General features: G+C 37.0%; 1 long non-coding RNA gene across 3 annotated transcripts in view; it reads right to left on the bottom strand.

Moving 5' to 3' along the window:
• Positions 1–4,429: 4,429 nt before the first annotated feature.
• The window catches only part of LOC142837396 (uncharacterized), a 39,300-nt gene continuing 23,147 nt past the window's right edge, over positions 4,430–20,582 (bottom strand). For 2 of the 3 annotated variants that reach the window (XR_012908271.1, XR_012908273.1), the window contains exons 2-4: positions 9,895–10,040; positions 5,932–6,036; positions 4,430–4,593 (exon numbers count right to left, since the gene is read on the bottom strand). This is a non-coding gene — a long non-coding RNA (uncharacterized LOC142837396). The remainder of the gene's footprint in view (positions 4,594–5,931; positions 6,037–9,894; positions 10,041–20,582) is intronic. The other variant, XR_012908272.1, reaches the window with a different exon arrangement.

The raw sequence follows: 20,582 nt of genomic DNA, 5'->3' as shown, positions 1-20,582 counted from the left end.
AAGGGAGCCATTTTAGCGTTTGCAAGAGAGTTGGCTCTAGAGGGGTTCCCAGTTGTCCATGGGGATTTCCCCAGCTAGGTCCTTGAACAGCACAGGAGAAGGTGACTGACCTAGCCTTATCCCATAGCCATACTGATGAATATCTTGCATATCACAATAGAACCTTCATCTGGTGATGGATGGGATATAGACAGAGACCCACATTGGAGCACAGGACTCAGTTCCCAAGGCCCAGATGAAGAGCAGAAGGATGGAAAACATAAGAAAGAAAGTCAGAAACATCATGGGTGCATCCACCCAGGGGGACATTGGGATCACACCACGGCTAGCTGGACTGGGACTGAACAAGCATGTGATCAATTCAGACACTCTGAATGTGGCTGAAAATGAGGGCTGATTGTGAAGCCAATGAAAATGACACAGGGTTTTGATTCTAAGACAAATGTACTGGTTTTTTGGGAGCCCAGTCTTTTTGGATGCACACCTTCTTAGACCTGGATGGAGGGGGAGGGCCATATACTTTATTTAAGGCAGGGTACCCTGACTTCTCTTATGACTGGAGAGGGATTGCTAAGGCAACTGGAGAGAATAGGAGGGAAGTGGGAGGATATGGGGAGGTGGAAATTTTTAATAAATAAATAAATTAATTAATTAAAAGAAAATTAAAAAAAGATACCAAATCCACACCGGGGATGACTTTAGGCCTCTAATTATTGAATATCTACCTCTTTTCTACCTAAGTCCTAATTGTACAAAACTTCAGTTCTCATCTCTTGGTTGTTTCATACAATGGAATAAGGAATGTGGTTATTCCTAGGTTGCTCATGTTAAATTTGGTAGCATAGGTAAAAGTTGCAATAGATATTTTCCCATACAAGGCATAAACTTATCTTCCCCTAGACTGCTTTATGATGAATAACTTCCATGAAATTCCTTGCTGTCTTTAAGTCCTGCCACAGTAGAATCTACACAAATGCTGTCTTTCTTTCAAGAATTTTTCTGCAATCATAAAGGATCCATTTAAATCTTGTCATCATTGTTCTCTTGTTTCACCACTTGCTTTTCTTATCTTTCTCTTATCTCTTCAACATAGCATGTCCTCATTATAGAGAGTTTTTGTATTACAATTAGTTAATTAGATATTCCCCAAATTTGCCAACTGTATAATTACACTATTCCAAAAATTGTAGGGAAACTCTGAATTTTCTATACCGGTATTAAGATCCAGAAAGTATTTGAGTCTTTCTTTAACATCTGCTTATTTTATACTATGTTTCTAAGTGTCCCAGATAATGTTTATATTTGTTCTCACAACTCATTCCCTCACACATCCAGCACCCATGTTTGTGACACCCAGTGGGACCATTCCTGGAGACACTGACACATGACTAAGGTCTGATACGTAATAATTCAATATTGACTGCTACTTAGTGCTTTACGATCTGGATTTGGTTATAGGGACGAGCATATGAGAAACTGAATATAGCCAGAGAATAAATAGTAAGGACCTGCTATGCTGAAAGTGTTATTATCTCTCCTTGCCTCGGACAGCAAGAGTGTGAGCTTTCAAATTGTTCAATGGATATGAACCATTTGGAGTGTGATCTCCATTCCACCAATAGGAAAGTTCCACCAATCTCCATTCTCCTGTGGTAACCTTGAAGATCTCTTTAGGAGCTGCTGACTTGTTTCCTCCTCCCATCTCAATAGGTGGTGCAGCAGAAAAAATAAAAGCGAAAGTGGATGACAAGAAAAAAAAATGCAACTTACCTCTGACCAGATAACAGTTATCATAGAAAAAACCACTGCAAGGTTATTTGGAGTTGATATCCCACTCCTTGGGTGTGTATACTGCCTCTCTTCCTGAAATCCAACATTTCTGCCTGCGGATGGCTGATTATTATTCTCCGCAGCCAATTGCAGCTTACTGGTATCACATTCAGAAATGCCATATCAGACTCCCTAAACACACTGATTGTACAATGTGCCACTTGAAATTTTCCCAAACCGAGATGCCTGAAGCTATCCTGCAATATAGCAATTATCATAGTGGGTCCTCCAATGGTGCATATGAACAGTAGATTCCTGGGTTCTGTCAGGTATTGACTTCCAAACTAAAATTTGATTAGAGAAAATGAATAATCAAAGGCTAATCAAAAAAACACAGATATTATGGCTGAAGCAGTGACTTCTGAGACTCAAGCACATTTTCTGCACTGCAAGCAGGAACAGATGACTCTTAGCCGAAGCATGGGGAATCACAGAAATTCTTTGCTTTTACTGGGTATCTATTGTTCCTGTCTCTGCAGGTATCTGGAACAGATTTTCTTTCTGAGTTTGTTTATAGCCAATCTCCTGACTAAATTCTAGCTAAATGCTGGAGGTTAAGCCTGGCTGACAAAATCGCTCTGTACAGACCATTTTTATGTTTTCTGGGAACCAATAAGAAGAGAGCTCTCAAACCTGGAAGTAGTAATGTTACTGCTTGTGTACCATTACCACATGTATTTTTGTTTGAAGAATTAATTTTACAACTGGAATTAATTTTTTGATTGTTAATTGCATTATGTATTAATTCCTCTGTTAAGTTTAATTCTAAAATCAATCACTTATGATATTACATCAGCATACACATATTTGGCTGCCCGTAACTTGGCTCGTTCTTTGGCTCAAAATCCTCTAGATAATATTGTAGAATTCTTGAAAAAGATATTGTAAAGACAAAGCCCATGTTTGTTATAGTAATAGTTGTAATTCTTAATCTTATTGCTGTTGTTGCTACTCCTTCTGTGGCTGCTTTGGTTTACATATGTCCTTGCAGAGAAAACACATAGTAGAGTAATGGCATAAAGGACTCTCATGAACTCTGGATAGAGCAAGCTCAAATAGATGTTTGGCTTCAGACAGAGATTGATGTACTTAATAAAAACGTGTGATGGTTGGGAAAGGAATATCTATTCTACAAGAACAAATTACCTTGCATTGTGATTAGAAATCCACCACTTTTTGCATTACTGATTTGTCTTACAATGATTCTTTACATAATTGGAAGGTGATTCAAGCTTATCTTTTGGACAATGTCTCTGCTCAATCTCGCATTGATCACTGACATGATAATATAGGATTTACATTGGCTAAATCACTTCCTGATCTGGATGCCTCCAACATTGCACACATTTTTGCTGACAAATTTACAGATCTTAAGGGACTTTGAGAAAGTTTTCTTCATACCTCCATTTGTATGCTTATTGTAATCATTTTATGCTTCTTTTATTCTTGATTATGGTATCAATTTTTATTCCATCCAAATGCAAACAACTTACATATTTTATGGTTAAAACATCTTTTGGCTTCATATGAAAATGGGAAAGGGGGAAGGTCTGGAGACACAATTGGCCTAGAGTATAGTGTCCTCCTGGAACAGATGAGATGAAAATGGGAAACGGTTCCTTGGCAGACCAAGCATAGATGAAAGATTACTTTCTCTGTCCATTTCTCAAGCATCTGTCATAATCTGTACCCTGGATAAGGAAGTGGCTTTGAGTTCAATTCATGACGCATCACCAGGTATAATGTTGGAAGTGCTTTGCTCTGTATACTTTTTTAACTTTCACTGTATTTTCTTTTAATTTGACAAATACACATAAACCTACTAAACGCTTTATTTTGCTCTCTTATGAATACCATGGAGGCATCAGCAACGTGCCCCTCAACTTCTTCCTTGTTAGCATCCTTGCTTAGAATATTAATTTTGTTTTGCTAGGATCTTTTCTTTTAAATTGATGGCACGTATGAAGCAACAGGTGTATGACAAAACTAATATGTAAAGTATACAAGAAAATGAAACTATACAGGTCCATTGTCATAACTATACATGACCAATAGGAAAAAACATGTTTAACTGGTGAGTTCATGTACACATGAGGTACATAGAAAATTGCCTTTAAACTTGGTGCCGTGGGCTGGTTAGCAAGAGAGAGGGAATGGGAGGATGTATACCTATGTTAAGCAACCCACCTAAGACAGGAGCAGAACCAAAAGCAGTTCTGTCTTCCTATGATGACTAAGGGTAGAACTACAGGGGTTTCCTCAAACCTAAGACAGGGAAAGTACACTAAAAGTGACTTTCAGCTTCCTAAAAATTAATAAAAATAAAAAGGGTAACCTGTGGGAGACTTACAGCTCCCTGAATCAGTATCTCCCACCCTTTTGTGCTTAGCTACTCATTCTGTTCTGATCTGTCAAATAATAACTGCAAGGCTTGTTGCTCCATTGTTCTCGTGTTCTGAACATTGTGACTTTTCTTCATGTTGCAGTTAGGGACTTTTACCAGACCATTAGACCATAGTTAGGTTGTCTAGTAAGTTGCCTAGTTACCTATGCACACAAGGAGAATTTCCTCTTTTCCATTACCCTATATTTACCTGGATTGTTCTCTTGAATAAACAAGACTTGATCAGAATCCTGTCTTGTCTCCATCTCCTGTGTCTCTCGTCCCACCTCATTCTCACTCCCCCTCTAGAGACTCTGTTGACTAACAGTTGGGCCAGGGTAAAGACGCGTTTCTGGAACACGGAGGATTCAGTGAAGAAGCTGTTCAGAAAGGCACACATAAAATGAATTATAATTAAGAGGAAGAGAAACACAGAAACCTGCTGTGTCTTCTAAACCTCAGTAGTAGAACAGAGATCATGGGACAAGCAATTACTTAGCATGAAATGAGACATGCATTCATTGCACGAGGGTTAAGTATTAAAATTAATAGTTAATTTTTTGAGTATATTAAAGATGTTTTATAGATGAGAAAAATGATAGAGAGTCAGAGAGGTTCTTAAAGATCACTAATAAGCATTTGGACCAAGAAATATCTATATAACTGACTGTTTTATTAGAATTCATAAATTTTCTTTTAGAGGTATTATTTTGTAGTTGACAATATTTGTGAGATAGGAGAGAAATTATTATTAATAGATAAATTGGACTAAATAGATTAAAAGTAGCCTAAACATTTGCAATGGCAAATATGGGTTTTTTAATTTGAGAAGGGTCAAATTAATGCAGTCAGCAACAATCCTCTGCTAAGGGAAATTATTTTTCCTATGTTAACAGGCAAGTGGAGCTTTTTATAGCCCTAATCAGCAGACTCATACCCAGTTGAAATACATTAATAACTGAGGGAAGTAGGCATGGAAACATGGGAGCATCTTCGCCCCAAGCGAGAGAACTATGGTTCTTGAATTAAAGTTATCCAAAAATCTAATGAGCCTTATATTGAATTCCTAGCTCAACTGAAACAAACAATAGAAAGAACTGTAATTTGAGAAGAAGCAAGGAAATAACTTCTTAAAAATCTAAGCATATAAAAATGCCAATGAGTGTTATAATGAGCTATGTTCTCAGTTTAGGAAACATGAAATATTAATAGTTAAGAGAAAGTACGAAATGATATTCCATCTGAAAATAGAAAACTGCAATTGGCTCTTGAAACTATAGCCACCATTCATTACAATTTGCAAAAAGAACATAAAAATTTAAAAGATTTAAAATGCTTTGGATATGGACAAATCAGTTTCTTTTCAAAGATATTTAGACAAAAGTAAAATTAGTTAAACAGCATATTCAAAATTTTTTTGAATAGGTTATAAGCTATGGTCACATAAAAAATGTCTGGAGATTTAACATTTGAAAATTTGGAAATGCTCTTAGCAATTTTTTGTCGCTTTTTCTTTTGTTCAAGAGGAACATGGACATTTACATACTAATGCTAATCATCTATATGTTCAATAGAAAATTCCATTTGATAAACTAATCATACTTTCAAATCCATTACATTAAGGATCTAAGATGCTTGAGGAATTTAGCAATATTACTTTCACAGAATTTGGACACTCTGTAAATCTCCTCTTATCAAAAAAGCACTCCTCCTCTTACCCAAGGGCTGGCTAAGATCAAGCAATGATGCAGAGACCTGGAGTAGTGCAACACCCAGATGTGTTGTGTGTCTCTCAAGCAAGGTAGTTTCAGAGAAGGCACCTGCTGAGGAGAGAAAGTACAAATGTTATTAGCAATAGAGCAAAGATATGTGCAGGACAAATAATAACTTAGTTGCCCTGAGCCCATTCAAACAACTCAAAGAATTAAAAGCAACTCGAGCTCACTATGGCTCAAATGCTCCTTTGATGCAAATGATGCTGGAGTGCAGGATTTTAAATGCCTTACACTATGGGAAATGGAAACAATTGGACAAAGCTTGCCTGTCAAATAGAGACTACCTGTTGTTGAAAACCAAACACGAAGAAAGATGTTGGGTCACAGATCTGAGAAATCTGACCCAACAAATTCCTTTTTCTTTTCATATGCTTACTGGTGAGTGACTTCATAGAAAACGAAATCAGCAATTAAATTTTGCTGAGGATAGGGAACCTGAAATGACCCTATCCTATAGCAGTATTGATGAATATCTTGCCTATCACCATAGAACCTTCATCTGGTGATGGATGGAGATAGAGACAGAGAGCCACACTGGAGCACTGGACTGAGCTCCCAAGGTCCCAATGAGGAGGAGAAGGAGGGAGAAGATGAGCAAGGAAGTCAGGACCACGAGGGGTGCACCCACCCACTGAGAGAGTGGGGCTGATCTATTGGGAGATCACCAAGTCCAGCTGGACTGTGACTGAAAAAGCATGGGATAAAAGCAGACTCTCTGAACATGGCGAACAATGAGGGCTGATGAGAAACCAAGGACAATGTCACAGGGTTTTGATCCTATTTCATGTTCTGGCTTTTTGGGAACCTAGCCAGTTTGTATGTTCACCTTCCTAGACATGGACAGAGGGGGGAGGACCTTGGACTTTCCACAGGGCTGGGAACCCTGACTGCTCTTTGGACTGGAGAGGGAGAGGGAGAAGAGTGGGGGGAGTGGGAGAAGAGTGGGAGAAGGGGGAGGGAAATGGGAGGCTGGAAGGAGGCTTAAACTTTTTTTCCTTTTCTCAATTAAAAAACTAAATAATTAAAAAAAATAAAAAAAATTGCAATAGCAGTATATGCTCAAGTTACTTCAATGACGAGAACGCCTGGAATAAACTTCTGTCTTCTGGAGAGCAGACTGAAGACTAATGTCAGTTAATTCAGGGACCTGAAGAATTGTTTCAGGATGCTGCAGTAACCAAACAGATTAATTGGAGACACAGAAACTGGATGCTTGAGAAATAAAGCTGTCCTACGATTATGCTATGTTATTATTTAAGTCTGCTTTGAGACTATTTAGAAATAAGAGTGTTATTTTTGATTTTATTTGAATATCCTCAGATATTGGACACTCGTATAGCCAGTGAGTAGCTGCGACTTCTGTTTTACAGAAAAAAAATTAAAATAGGTTCCTCCTGACAAAGATATCTTGAAATTGGCGATTGATATAAGAATTAAGAATTGATAATGAGAGTTAATTGGAGCTATACATCTTCATTGCCTTCTATTTCTTCCAGAAAAAAAGATACCTATAATGTTGTTCTCCTTTTAAAAGATTTTTTAGACCATCCTATGGGCTCACTGAAATTCTCAAAGATATGCATTTAGTGTTTCATCAGTTTTTTTTAAAAAAAATTAGAAGATATCATTAGAATATCTTGCCTCAGGGTATGACAAAATGTTTTCTATTATGCCAGAAATATGTGGCTCAGGCTACACAAAATATTACAATTCAATTTCCACATGTTTATATAATCCTTTAAGGATGGTGACTTGTTTGTTCATTTAAAAGAAGTAAGTTTGTAATATATTGTCAGCTTCAGCAGAATCATGTCTTTTTAGAGTTAGTAATTTCCCCAGTGAAAGTACAAAGACGTACATCTTTTGAATATTTTGGAATATATGCTTATCTGAAAGAAATTAAGCCTCAGAAATTCGAAATTAAGAGAGAAAGATGACAAACTTTGAATGACTTTCAGAAATTACTGCGGGATGTAGCAACAACCACGGTGCTTTCTAGAGACCCACCTAGTTTCTCTGCTTATTTGTGACTATTGTGATGCTTGAACTCTTTGAGGGACACTTGGCAGTGAGAGAATGATGTGTCTCTTTGGCTTTGGGTGATACTTTGAAAACTGTTCCTCATGCAGAATTGCATTTTTCTGCATAAATATGGGAGGGATGCCTGGTGTTATGGCAAGGTTTTGGCCAAGCCTTGCTGGTGTCCATGAGAATCCTGCCCCATATTGTGAGAATACAGTGGAGGAACAGAGTAAGAGGTTTTCCCAATGTAGGGGTGAAATGGGAGGCAGAGTAGAGGCTGCAGTCATGTTGGAAAATAGCAAAAGAAAATAATTAAATTAAAATCAAATAACTGATTGTCATACAGGGATGGCATATGGACATTTGATTCAGGGGCACCCATGTTTTACTAAAACATATATTTTCCTTGCATCATAATTTGAATCTAAAGATATTCTTTAATTTTACCGGCTTTTCAAGACATGGTTACTCTGGTGCTTTGCAGCCTGTCCTTGAACTAGCTCTGTAGATAAAGCAGGAGTAAAACTCACAGAGATCCACCTGCCTATGACTCTCTAGTCCCAAGTGCTGGGATTAAAGTTGTGCACAATCACCGCATGGTGGATATGTTACTTTTGAAAAGATGCCCTGCTTTTGTTCTACAGAAGATGAGAACCTGTGGATTGTTACCAGGCTAATGTTATTTGATGGAGCAAGTCCTCTCAGAAGATCTCTAGAAACCCTATAATAAGTTTCCCAACTAGTATGGGAAGCATTTTGGAGAAAACTATATACAAATTTCCAAATAATTATATATGTTGATCTTTATTTAAAGTGGGATATCACCAAGGCCAGCTGGACTGTGACTGAAAAAGCATGGGATAAAACCGGACTCTCTGAATATGTTGGACGTTGAGGACTGCTGAGAAGCCAAGGACAATAGCACTGGGTCTTGATCCTACTTCATGTTCTGGCCTTGTGGGAGCCTAGTCAGTTTGGATGTTCACCTTCCTAGACCAGGATGGAGGGGGATGGACATTGGACTTTTCACAGGGCAGGGAACCCTGACTGCTCTTCAGATTGGAGAGGGAGGGGGAGAGGAGTGGAGGTAGGGGGAGAGGACTGGGAGGAGGGAGAGGGAAATGGGATGCTGGGTGGAGGCGGGAATTTTTTCTTCAATAAATAAAATAACGTGGGATATCATATAGAGAGATGAACACTTTGCATTGAATTGGAACTTAGTTTACTAATAAAAAATTAAGGTTGATTTTGAGATATATATATATATATATTCCTGCTCTTGGTTACGGTCTTGTCTTTGCAGATCATTTAATGTCATGTATAGTTAAGAAATATAGATTGATAGTCATCAATAATACTCAAAATCTTAGTAACATTATTTAAGTTTCCTAGATATGCAGAGATATGGTTCAGTTAGGTAGATAATCTTTAACACTTCAAAGACCAACGAAAATGGCATTTAATATTTTTTAAGAAAATACAATTTTCTCAACAGTGAAACATGTCTGCTTCTGGTGGCACAAATTACTTTATTTGTGGGTGCTTAAAAGTGAGAGTTAGGTTTTCTACCCTGAACAGCAGAGATAGCTTCCCTGAAATGATTAAAAGTGAGAGAAGACTCTCTGCAGACAGAGGAGCTGACAGTATATGAAGTATTTATGTGACTGTGATACAATCAGTCAGAGCCTAGTAAGTTGAAGAAGAAGCCATGAAGTACCATACTGAGGATCTTTAAAGTCATGCATTTCTGACTAGGAAATCTAAGAATCAAAGAGGTTGAAAAGGTAGAACAGGAGCTAAAAGGCCTTAGAGACTTAGTAATTTCACTTTTACAGAAGTAAAAGTCTCTGAAATTCTTCTGTCATAAAAACATTAGACTTCTACCATTTTGGCTGGTTTAGATCCATCTATGGTGCGGAGATCTCTTGGAGCAAGGCAAACACCCAACATTTTTTGTGCATTTCTCGTATAAGATAGTTTCCAGAGAAGGAGTGAGTCGGTGAGAAGTTGTTCAGGGATTTCCAGTATTTCTAGAATAGAGCAAGGACATGATCAGGGAAATCTACTCAGACAACAAAACCTGAAACCATTAAAATAAGGCAAAGTATTAAAAGGAACCTAAGCTCTGTGTGACCAGTTTTCTCCTTTTACATACGCTGCTAGAGCATATGAATTTAGAAGATATTCTCCAGGGATTGGAAACAGATGGCCAAAGCTTGCCTGACAGGAAAAAGCTACCTGATGAGGAAAACTGAGTTTTCAGAACAAAGTCAGGCCACAGCTGTGAGTAATCTGGCCCAAGTAGTTCTTGGAATAAATTTCTTCCTTCAGGAGAGCAGACAGATGACTTACCTTAAATAATACAGGGACATGTTGAGTTGGTCCAGGACTTTGTCTCCATGCTAATGCAGCTATCAATAAGAATAACTAGGGTTCCAGAAGGTATATTTTTTGATTATTAAACAGCTAACCTATGAGAGTACTAACATAATTTATCAGGCTGCTTTGACATATTTTAGAAATAAATGTGTCATTTCTGACCACATTCAAAATTGTTGAGGAATTTTAAACTCATACACCCAAGGACTTACTTGTTTTAAGGCTTATTGGTGTTTGCACATTTACCTTTGCATGAAGCAGCCTTCATATTTTTCTTACATGAAATCAATATACATATATATTCTCTAAATAATAATTTATAATCATTTATTTAAAAACCAACTAGATTTAAAATATTAGAAGTTCTCTCTAAATCTCCTAAGCACTTTTACAATGGAATATATATATATATATATATATATATATATATATATATTCATATATTTATTTAAGGAAGTTGTATGTCCACCAATTTCAAGCCATCTATTGTTACATAGCACCTTTATTGGCATGCCACTCTGAAAACAATTGTGACTTTCCTTTTCAAATATTTAAATACATTAAATAGCCCCTTTAATAAGGGTTCAGCTTCATTTGTCCTTTCATAGGCATCCTAGGATTTTTGAGCACTAGATAAACTACAAGAATAATGCATTTAGTGCCAGTTTTTGAAATTTGATTCTGGCAAAAGTTTTTTTTATATTAATCAAATACTGGTTAAGTGCAGGTATCTATTAGAACTAGAAGATATGAGACTGGATTTCTCCTTTGACTGTAATGTGCCATTCTATCCTAGCTAGACATAAATACTCAGAGAACTTCGTCTTTCCACACTTCTCTAATATTCTGGAATTGGAAATACCAGCATGACTGCTTTAGAAAATGAGTATTGTGAAAATGTCTTCTAGGATCTTAATTTACAAATGAACATGTTGTTGACTGTCTCAGATTACAATGTAACCAAAAAAGCAAAAATAAAAAAAATAAAAAAAGAGTATAACTCACAGACTACAATACTTACTAATCTAAAGATCATGAGCTATGTCAAACTCTGTGAGTTTGATATGGTTCTGTAAACACCAACGTTAAATTATCTTTTCTGAATAGTAGATGATAATGTGAAAAAAAATGGGCAAATGTCTGAGATCTACCACTATCATCCATATGCTTATACTATAATGAGAAAAGCATGGAGGTAAATCCATGCCCATCAAAAAATGGATAAAAAATTGTGGATATATTCCACACTTTCTTCATCTATTCTTCCATTGAACAGCATCTAGGTTGTTTTTAGCACATTAGAGTACGTTAATTGGTTCAACAAGTGCCCTTGCAGCTAATTACAACTTATTCATGATTCTGAGACAGCTGAAGGCTCTTCTCGTTGTGGAGACTTCTGAGGAATGGGTGCTGGTGTGCTAGAAAAACAGTTTAGGCCTCTTGCACGTCTCAGTTTCCACCTTTCCACATCTACCCACAGTCTACTACTCTGCGGTAAAAAACAAAGACTTCTTGAATGTTGCATGCAAATAGATCGAAATAGAAAACATTATCCCGAGTGAGGTAACCCAGACCCAAAAAGATGAACAAGGGATGTACTCACTCATAATTGGTTTTTAGCCATAAATATTAGACAGTGATCCTATAATTTGCGATCCTAGAGAAGCTTAATAAGAAGGGGAACTCAAATAAAAACATATAGTTATCCCCCTGGATATTGGAAGTTGTCAAGATTGCTGGGCAAAAATTTGGGAACTGGGGGGTGAGGGGGGATAGGGGGAAGGGGAGATGGGGAGAGAAAAGTGAGAAAGAGAGGATAGGGAGAACATGGGAAAAAGGGATGTTTCGGATAATGGAAGGGTAGATATGAGATCAGGGAAGTATATATCTTAATTAAGGGAGCCATTTTAGAGTTAGCAAGAGTCTTGACTCTGCGGGGGTTCCCAGGGCTTCAGAGAGATGTACCCAACTAGGTCCTTGGGCAGCTGAGGAGAGAGAGCCTGAAATGGCCCAATCCTATAGACATACTAATGAATATTTTGCATATCACCATAGAACCTTCATCTGGCAATGGATGGAGATAGAGACAGAGACCCACATTGGAGCAATGGACTGAGCTCCCAAGGTCCAAATGAGGAAAAGAAGGAAGGAGAACATGAGCAAGGATGTCATGAGCACAAGGGGGGCAACCACCCACGGAGACAGTGGAATGATCTTTTAGGAGATCACCAAGGACAGGTGGACTGGGACTGAAAACGCATGGGATAAAACCGGACTCACTGAATATACTGGACATTGAGGGCTGCTGAGAAGCGAAAAACAATGGCACTGAGTTTTGACCCTACTGCATGTACTGGCTTTGTGGGAGCCTAGCCGGTTTGAATGTTCACATTCCTAGACCTGGATGGAGGGGGGATGATGTTGGACTGCAAAAGGGCAGGGAACACTGACTGCTCCTTGGACAGGAGAGGGAGGAGGGAGCGGAGTGGGGCATGGGAAGTGTTGGGAGGGGGATGGAAAAGAGAGGCGGAGAGGCAGAAATTTTTAATCAAAAATACTTAATAAAAAATGAAATAAAATAAAAAAAATGTGGATATATTTAACTAACGGGGTACTCCTCAGAGGTAAAACAAGACAACATCTTCAAGTTTCAGCCAAAAGAATGAAACTAGAAAACTCCATCCTGAGTGAGTTAACTCAGACCAGAATGGTGAGGATGTTTTGTCGCCAATCATCAGTGAACACCAAAAAAGGAAAGAGAAGGAAACCTAAATCCCATGACCTCAGACAATCTAAGTAACAAGGGGAACAAAAAAGAAAAAAACATTCATCCTCCTGGCAGTACCAGTCTATGACCCAGATCATGTGTGGCACTGAAGATATCCACTTGGAGCTTGGAAAAACTGGCCTTTGGGCAATTAACTCCCCATGCTTGACACTGAACATATTCATGATGTCTGAACTGGCAAAGCATGATCAAAGAAAAAAAAATGCCAACCTTTGCCAAGACAGAGTAAGATGAATTTAAAACTTTTCGTGCCTTTGAAAATGATCTGTCAGTGACTCTAGGTCTTAGGAAATGTTATTGGCTCCAATGTTGAAAATGAGACTTTGTGTGTTTTCCTAAATAGCCAGTTGCCTCTGTCATTTAGTGCACATTTGAAAGTTGCTTCTTTGTAGTTCATGTTTACTAAAATAATATTATTTTCCTCTCCGGTTTCCAATAGAGTTGAATACAAAGTAGTCATTGTTAAATTCCTCTCATAACTTGGTCAATCCATTTCTAATATAAGACTTATTTCCATAGGATAGGGTATTATTGAAACAGTTAGGATACAATTTTTTTCTGAATATTGTTTATGATGGGTATAACTCTATTTTTTATTGGTTTTTCAAGACAGGGTTTCTCTGCTAACTCTAATTTTTATACTGATATCTATTACATCTGTTCCTTTTTTTAATTTTTTTATTTAGAAAAGGAAAAAAAAAGAAAAAAGTTTTCCCCTCCCCCCAGCCTCCTATTTCCCTCCCCAGCGTCCCACCCTTTTCCCCCTCCCCCCACTGCTCTCACCCTCCCTCTCCAGTCCAAAGAGCAGTCAGGGTTCCCTGCCCTGTGGAAAGTCCAAGGTCCTCCCCCCTCCAAACATCCAAACTGGCAAGGCTCCCACAAATCCAGAACATATATTAGGATCAAAACCCCGAGCCATTGCCCTTGGCTTCTCATCAGCCCTCATTGTTCGCCATGCTCAGAGAGTCCGGTTTTATCCCGTGCTTTTTCAGTCACAGTACTGCTGGCCTTGGTGAGATCCCCATAGATCAGCCCCACTGTCTCAGTGGGTGGGTGCACCCTTTGTGGTCTTGACTTCCTTGCTCATCTTCTCCCTCCTTCCACTCCTCATTGGGACCTTGGGAGCTCAGTCCAGTGCTCCAGTGTGGGTCTCTGTCTCTATCTCTATCCATCACCAGATGAAGGTTCTATGGTGATATGCAAGATATTCATCAGTATTGCTATTGGATAGGGTCATTTCAGGTTCCCTATCCTCAGCTGCCCAAGGAACTAACTGGGGACATCGCCTTGGGCTCCTGGGAGCCACTCTACTAAAACTGAAAAGTTTCTGTAAAGCAAAGGACACTGTCACTAAGACACAAAGGCAACCCACTGACTGGGAGAAGATCTTCACCAACCCTGCAACAGACAAAGGATTGATCTCCAAAATATATAGAGAACTCAAGAAACTAGACGTTAAAATGCTAATTAACCCAATTAAAAAATGGGGCATTGAACTGAACAGATAATTCTCAACAAAAGATGTTCAAATGGCCAAAAGACACTTAAGGTCATGCTCAACCTCCTTAGCAATCAGGGAAATGCAAATCAAAACAACTTTGAGATATCATCTTACACCTGTCAGAATGCTAAAATCAAGAACACCAATGATAGCCTTTGCTGGAGAGGCTGTGGAGGAAGGGGTACCCTCATCCATTGCTGGTGGGAATGCAATCTTGTGCAACCACTTTGATATAGGCTCTTATTGTATAAAGATTTACATTGGGTTTAAAACTGTCTTATTTCAAGAAAAGAGAGAAGTACTCTGGAAATTCATAAGACAATGGATTTGGATGCTGGCCACTTAGGCATATTCCTGGCATACTATAACAACAGATCAAGAAACATGGTCTTTCTCCCTCTTGTCAGCCTGATTTTGTTCCCTGTTGCCTGCTCATGCAGAGGACTGTTAATCTGAGGAGCTACCCCTAAATAAGGAATCCTTTATTTTACTTTATCCCAATGATGTGGGACTACTTTATCATGATGCTCTAAAAATACTGTTTTTGTTTGACTGTAGTACACATTTAATCCAATAAGAACTTTGCTTCTTTGCAGAACTTAATTGATATGAAGCATAGAATATCCACAAGTAATGATTATAAGATCCACAAATAATGATTATGACATTGTGATTAATGTTCACAAATTCATCATTAGTTCCTATTGAATTATAGGGTCTAGCTCAAGGAGGGGAATATTTGAGGCAATTTCTAGGGTTTTTTTTTTTTTTTAGTTATCCTATTATATCATGGATATCAATCAGTTTCCGGTCATAGCAAATTTCATCCTGGAATGCAATCATAATATCATAGCACTCTTTATAGATTTATAAGTTTGTAAGTCCTCTGTGATCAACCATTATTTGGAATATAAGACCTGTAATAAATAGCCTTCATTATTCACAATGTTGGAGCCTCAAAAATTATGTTTTCATAATTTAGGTACTATATAATATGTACAGGCAAAATCTTTTTGGAAACTTTCCTAATCACCTTGGTGAATTCCATTGTGTCATATTCTACTATGAAATTCTCAATGATACTTTGTACACTTTGTGAGTAAATTTTCCACAATTCTTAAAACACACCTGAGTGCCTCTTAATTAATAACAGTTGTGAGGCTTCATCTACTGTGTCAGCCCTGACAGTGGGAGAAGTGTCTGTCCATGGTGCTGGGCTGGTGCTCTGCTCTGTAAACTATTCCCTGTACTGGATAGCCTTACTCTGCTTAAATACTAGTGGAGGCATTAACCATATCAATACATATAAAGAGCATTTGCATGCCATAAAAGAAAAAAACACAAATAAGGAACCAGATCCTTAAACAATAAAAGGTACAAAAATAAGATAAAATAGAGAGCAATTATGTCTTGTAAATTAAAATTAGTTTTTTATAAACCAATAATCATAGTAATGATTAGCTCTGTGAAGAAATATTGAAGAAAATTCATAAATATTTTCAAATGAATCCCTCTCAAACTTTGCTTTAGTCAGCTGTTTTGTGTCAGTGACAGTGGGCATGTTTTGAACCTCTGTCAGTCAGGGATAGCCTGCATTTTTACCTGTCAGAAATTCTACCTATCACTCCAAACTGAACAGTGACGTAATTCTGAGAAATAGTGAGATTCACCAGTGTTCTGATTTCATTGTAAGGAAACTGATGTTTATTAGCTTAACTAGGTGAGAGTCCCCCCCCACCCTTTTTTCTCAAAATCAGCCTTCAACTAAGGTGGAAACCATTTAACTATAATTGCTCCTTTCAATAGAGTTCCATTTGAAACTCATAATATTATTTCTTTGTAACCTAGTTAAGGTTTCCTTAGTAAAACATGGCTGGAGGTATTTTTGTGGGTTGAAAAGCATTTTCTCTCCGAAATTATCCACACATCTTTGCATATGGCTGCATATTCCACAATCTACAGGTAATTCACTACTTTCAAAATCTTCACCTCTTGCATTGCAATTTGCAAAATGCTCTCTTTCTTAGACATATCTGCCCTTTGTTAGAACTTGACTCCCCTTTAAAGAAGCCAGCATCCTAGAATCAGGCATCTTGTTAGAGATCACAAACCTGATGTCAAGCAGATCAGAATAAGAAATGTCATACATCACAGGAGTTTCTTCACCCTGGGGTTTAGCATATAGCTTTTCATCATCACCACTTACATTTCAGAAGAGATTTGTGTCTTTGTTTTGGAGTGCTTGATGTTAAAATAATCAAACAGGAAGAAAACATAGAAAAAGAAATACTGGGGGAAAAGAAAAATAACTTGGTAAGGAAAATTCCAAAATTTGAAGTATGACCTTAACAAGAAAAGATAAAATATTCTCACAAATGATGTCTTCATGAGAAAGCAACAGCATCATAATTTTGAGGGCAAGCTTGTTGTTTAATATGCATTAAGTTTTAAACAAAGCTTTATATGCCATAAAAACATGATTTTACACCAATATTACTCATACACAGTTGTTCAAAAGCTAAAAATTTGCAGTGTTTCTTCTAATTACACCTGATTAATACATACTGCTTACCATTATTCTCAGACTAAAAATACTTCATGGCATGTGCAGATTCAATTTATATCCCAAGGAAAAGGATATCTTATTTGATCGTTAGGAATAGATCTGTTGTCAGAGGCTGATGGCATGTATCTTAATGCCCTAACTTGAAATAACCAATCAGAAACTCAATTATTTACAATAATGTCTGGCAAGTAGCTTAAGAGTATTTCTAGCTATCTCTTATCCTAAAATACCCCATCTCCACTCTTCTCTGGTGATCCATGGTGAAGTCATGGTTTACTGGCAAATTTCAGCAGACACCACGAAAAACATTTGTTTCTGGCGGAGCTTCATGACTTCTCAGTGACTCCTGCTACTTTTTCTATATATCTCTTTCATCCTTTCTTTACTATGCTAAGACTGTGGTTGAGTCAGCTTTCTTATTAACAAATGGTAATAAAAGATATTCACTGAATACATCACCTCCCAAATCACCATCCCTTTTCTTTTTAAATAAAAGAGAAAGATTTAACTATAACATACTAAAATAACATATAACAAAACAGTTATCTAGAAGGATCACAGTTACAATATTTATATCTATCTTATATTTTATCATAACTAAGGAAAATAATAATTATAACTATTTATTCTTCAACTCATTTGTGTCTCCAAAAGGAGATGATACTATCTAAGTTGGCAGGAATTGCATGGTGCAACTTCCAAACTCTATAATTAAGAGATCTCACTGCCTGGACAGTCATCTAAAAAATTTCTGTAACTTTGCAGGAACCCATATTCATCTTATTGGCCCACAGTTTCTGGCAGCCTTTATCAGGAAATTTTAAAGACAGTTCCCACTCTAATGACCGTTTGTTAGTCACTTTCTTCCATGTTATGCAGATTGTCTTGCAGAACTTGTGATAAAGCAGGATACTTTAAGGACTGTCTCACTTTCTTTAGGCACTTTTAGAAGTCAATTTTATGTGGGTCCAGCATGTATAGTTCATACAATATATCAATAAGCAGTCCAGGCAAAAGCGGTTTCTTGCCCAATAGCCAGCAAACTCCATAAGGAGCCTGCTAGGTGCCCATATTCCTCTTGAAGTAATTGGTGTAACCAGGAGTAGATGAGTATGTGTCTCATTGTTATGAAAAAACCTAAGTTTTGAAAACATTTTAAATATGATATTCTGTTAGTATTTGAGAAGCTTGAATTATACCTATCCATCTAAAATATATCTCTGTAACTCTAGAAAAGCTAACTAACCATATACAACCTTGACTAATATAGGTGACTCTATATTAATCTATATTTCAAAATTATACATTATATTTTAAACTAAATGCACAGTATTACCTTGATCAAGAGGAGAAATATATATATATATATACATATATATATTATAATATTTATATAACAAAATTTAACTTAATTTTATATTAATAAACCAAAATCTATACCAATGCATATCTCTATATCATATCACTCTTTAAATGTAACTAAATTTTATAAAAATATTTTTGAATTTGGTCATGATTCTTTCCTAATTTATTCCTGCTGTATATTGGGCAAAACTAGTTGGAGGAGTTTATTTAGACCTTTAAGTGCATCTTTTTTTATTGAATCACATTAGTCTTGGGAAATCCACAGGTTTTAATCCTCTCTGGAAGGAAGAAGAACTGTTTTTCCAAAACAACATATCTTTACCTAGAACCAAATTTTGATGTGAAGACACATTTAAAGCATATATTTTGGTTTATATTAGCACCACAATCTATGAAATGTCTTTTTGTACTTATCTCTTTCACAGTCAAAAATTAAATAAAACACAATAATAGACCTAAACCAGTCTCTCTGTGTATTTTCCATCTTACATGGCTTGTTTTTCTTTACTTATTTAATCTATGACAATTTATTGTCTGTCTATTTGAAGACATTGATTTTTTTATAACTACTGGGTTCTTTTTATATCTGTAACTGTTTTCTGATGAGAAGCTTTTTTAAATGCAAAGTAGGAATGACTAAGACAAACTCTTCCATCTTGCCTGTCAGTTCCTCCCAGTCCAACATGGCAAAGAAATGTTTACTGCCTCTGAGATACTTAATCTCAGAAACAGATCCAGCCTGGGGTCTCACCAGGTCTGTGTTGTCATTAAGCAATTTGTAGCATTCTGCTCACAAATGCCAGTTAAATGCTTTATAGCCAGAAAACCAGAAAGAATCATAGTTGATCCTGAAACTAGCATGAAACAAAAGCGTTCTTTACAGAGTCTTGAAGATGGTCACCTGTTATGAGAAAGTGTGTGAATATTCAAAGCTAATTACAAAATAAGTTTTATATAGGCATGTTCTTTTGGAGGATGTATAGTTCTGATGTATTGTCATCATTTATATCTCTGATATATAACTCTTATATGCAAAGAAAATATGATGCTCCATTTGATAGGACGGGAAATTTAATTAATTTCCCCTGAGTCTAACAACATCCAATACCTAGATCTCACCAATGGAACTCCTTATTTCTCCCACCAATGCATGAATTGAGAGATTTGGATATGGCTGCTCTCCTCTTCCTTATTTACATATGCACATGATGCTTAGATCACTCAGGTTATCTCTAGTTTTTCTATGTAGTTTGGGTTTTATAAATCTTAGACATATTTATTATATTAGTACAGAGAATAACCTTAAGAACACCTACAGCTATACCATAAGCTTGTGTATTCAGATGAGATATGAAAATACTACTACCTTCTCTACGTTTAAGATTCTCAATCTACAACAGGATTACTTTAGGCCTCTACTTCTTGAATATCTACCTATTTTCTACATAGGTACTAATTGTACAAAATGTCAGCTCTTCTCTTGTTTTCTGCAATGGAATAAGGATGTGGTTATTCCTAGGCAGTTCATGTAAAATTGGACAGCATAGAGAAAAGTTGCAATAGATATTTATCTACACAAGGCATAAACTTGACTTCTTCTAGATTGCTTTATGATGAATACCTTCCATGAAATTTCTAGCTGTCCTTAAGCCTGGCCATAATATCACTCTGTCAAATGCTGTCTTTCTTTCAAGAATGTTCCTGCTATGATTCAAAGTAACCCATATAATGTCTATATCTCATCTCAGAACTCATTCCCTTACACATCCAACACCCACATTTGTGGCATTCAATGGGACCATCTCTGGTGACAGCAACACATACCTAAGGGCTGATATGTGATAATTCAACATTGACGGCCACTTATTGCTATTCATTTGGGTTTTGGTTATAGGGACAAGCAGCTGAGATATGGAATATAGCCACAGCATGACTAGAAAAGACCTGGTATGTTGAAAGTGTTATTAGCTCTC

This window comes from Microtus pennsylvanicus, chromosome 18 (genome assembly GCF_037038515.1).
Source record: "Microtus pennsylvanicus isolate mMicPen1 chromosome 18, mMicPen1.hap1, whole genome shotgun sequence".
Classification (NCBI taxonomy): domain Eukaryota; kingdom Metazoa; phylum Chordata; class Mammalia; order Rodentia; family Cricetidae; genus Microtus; species Microtus pennsylvanicus.
The sequence above is the reverse complement of the archived record's forward strand: the minus strand, read 5'-3'. Positions and strand labels throughout refer to the sequence as shown.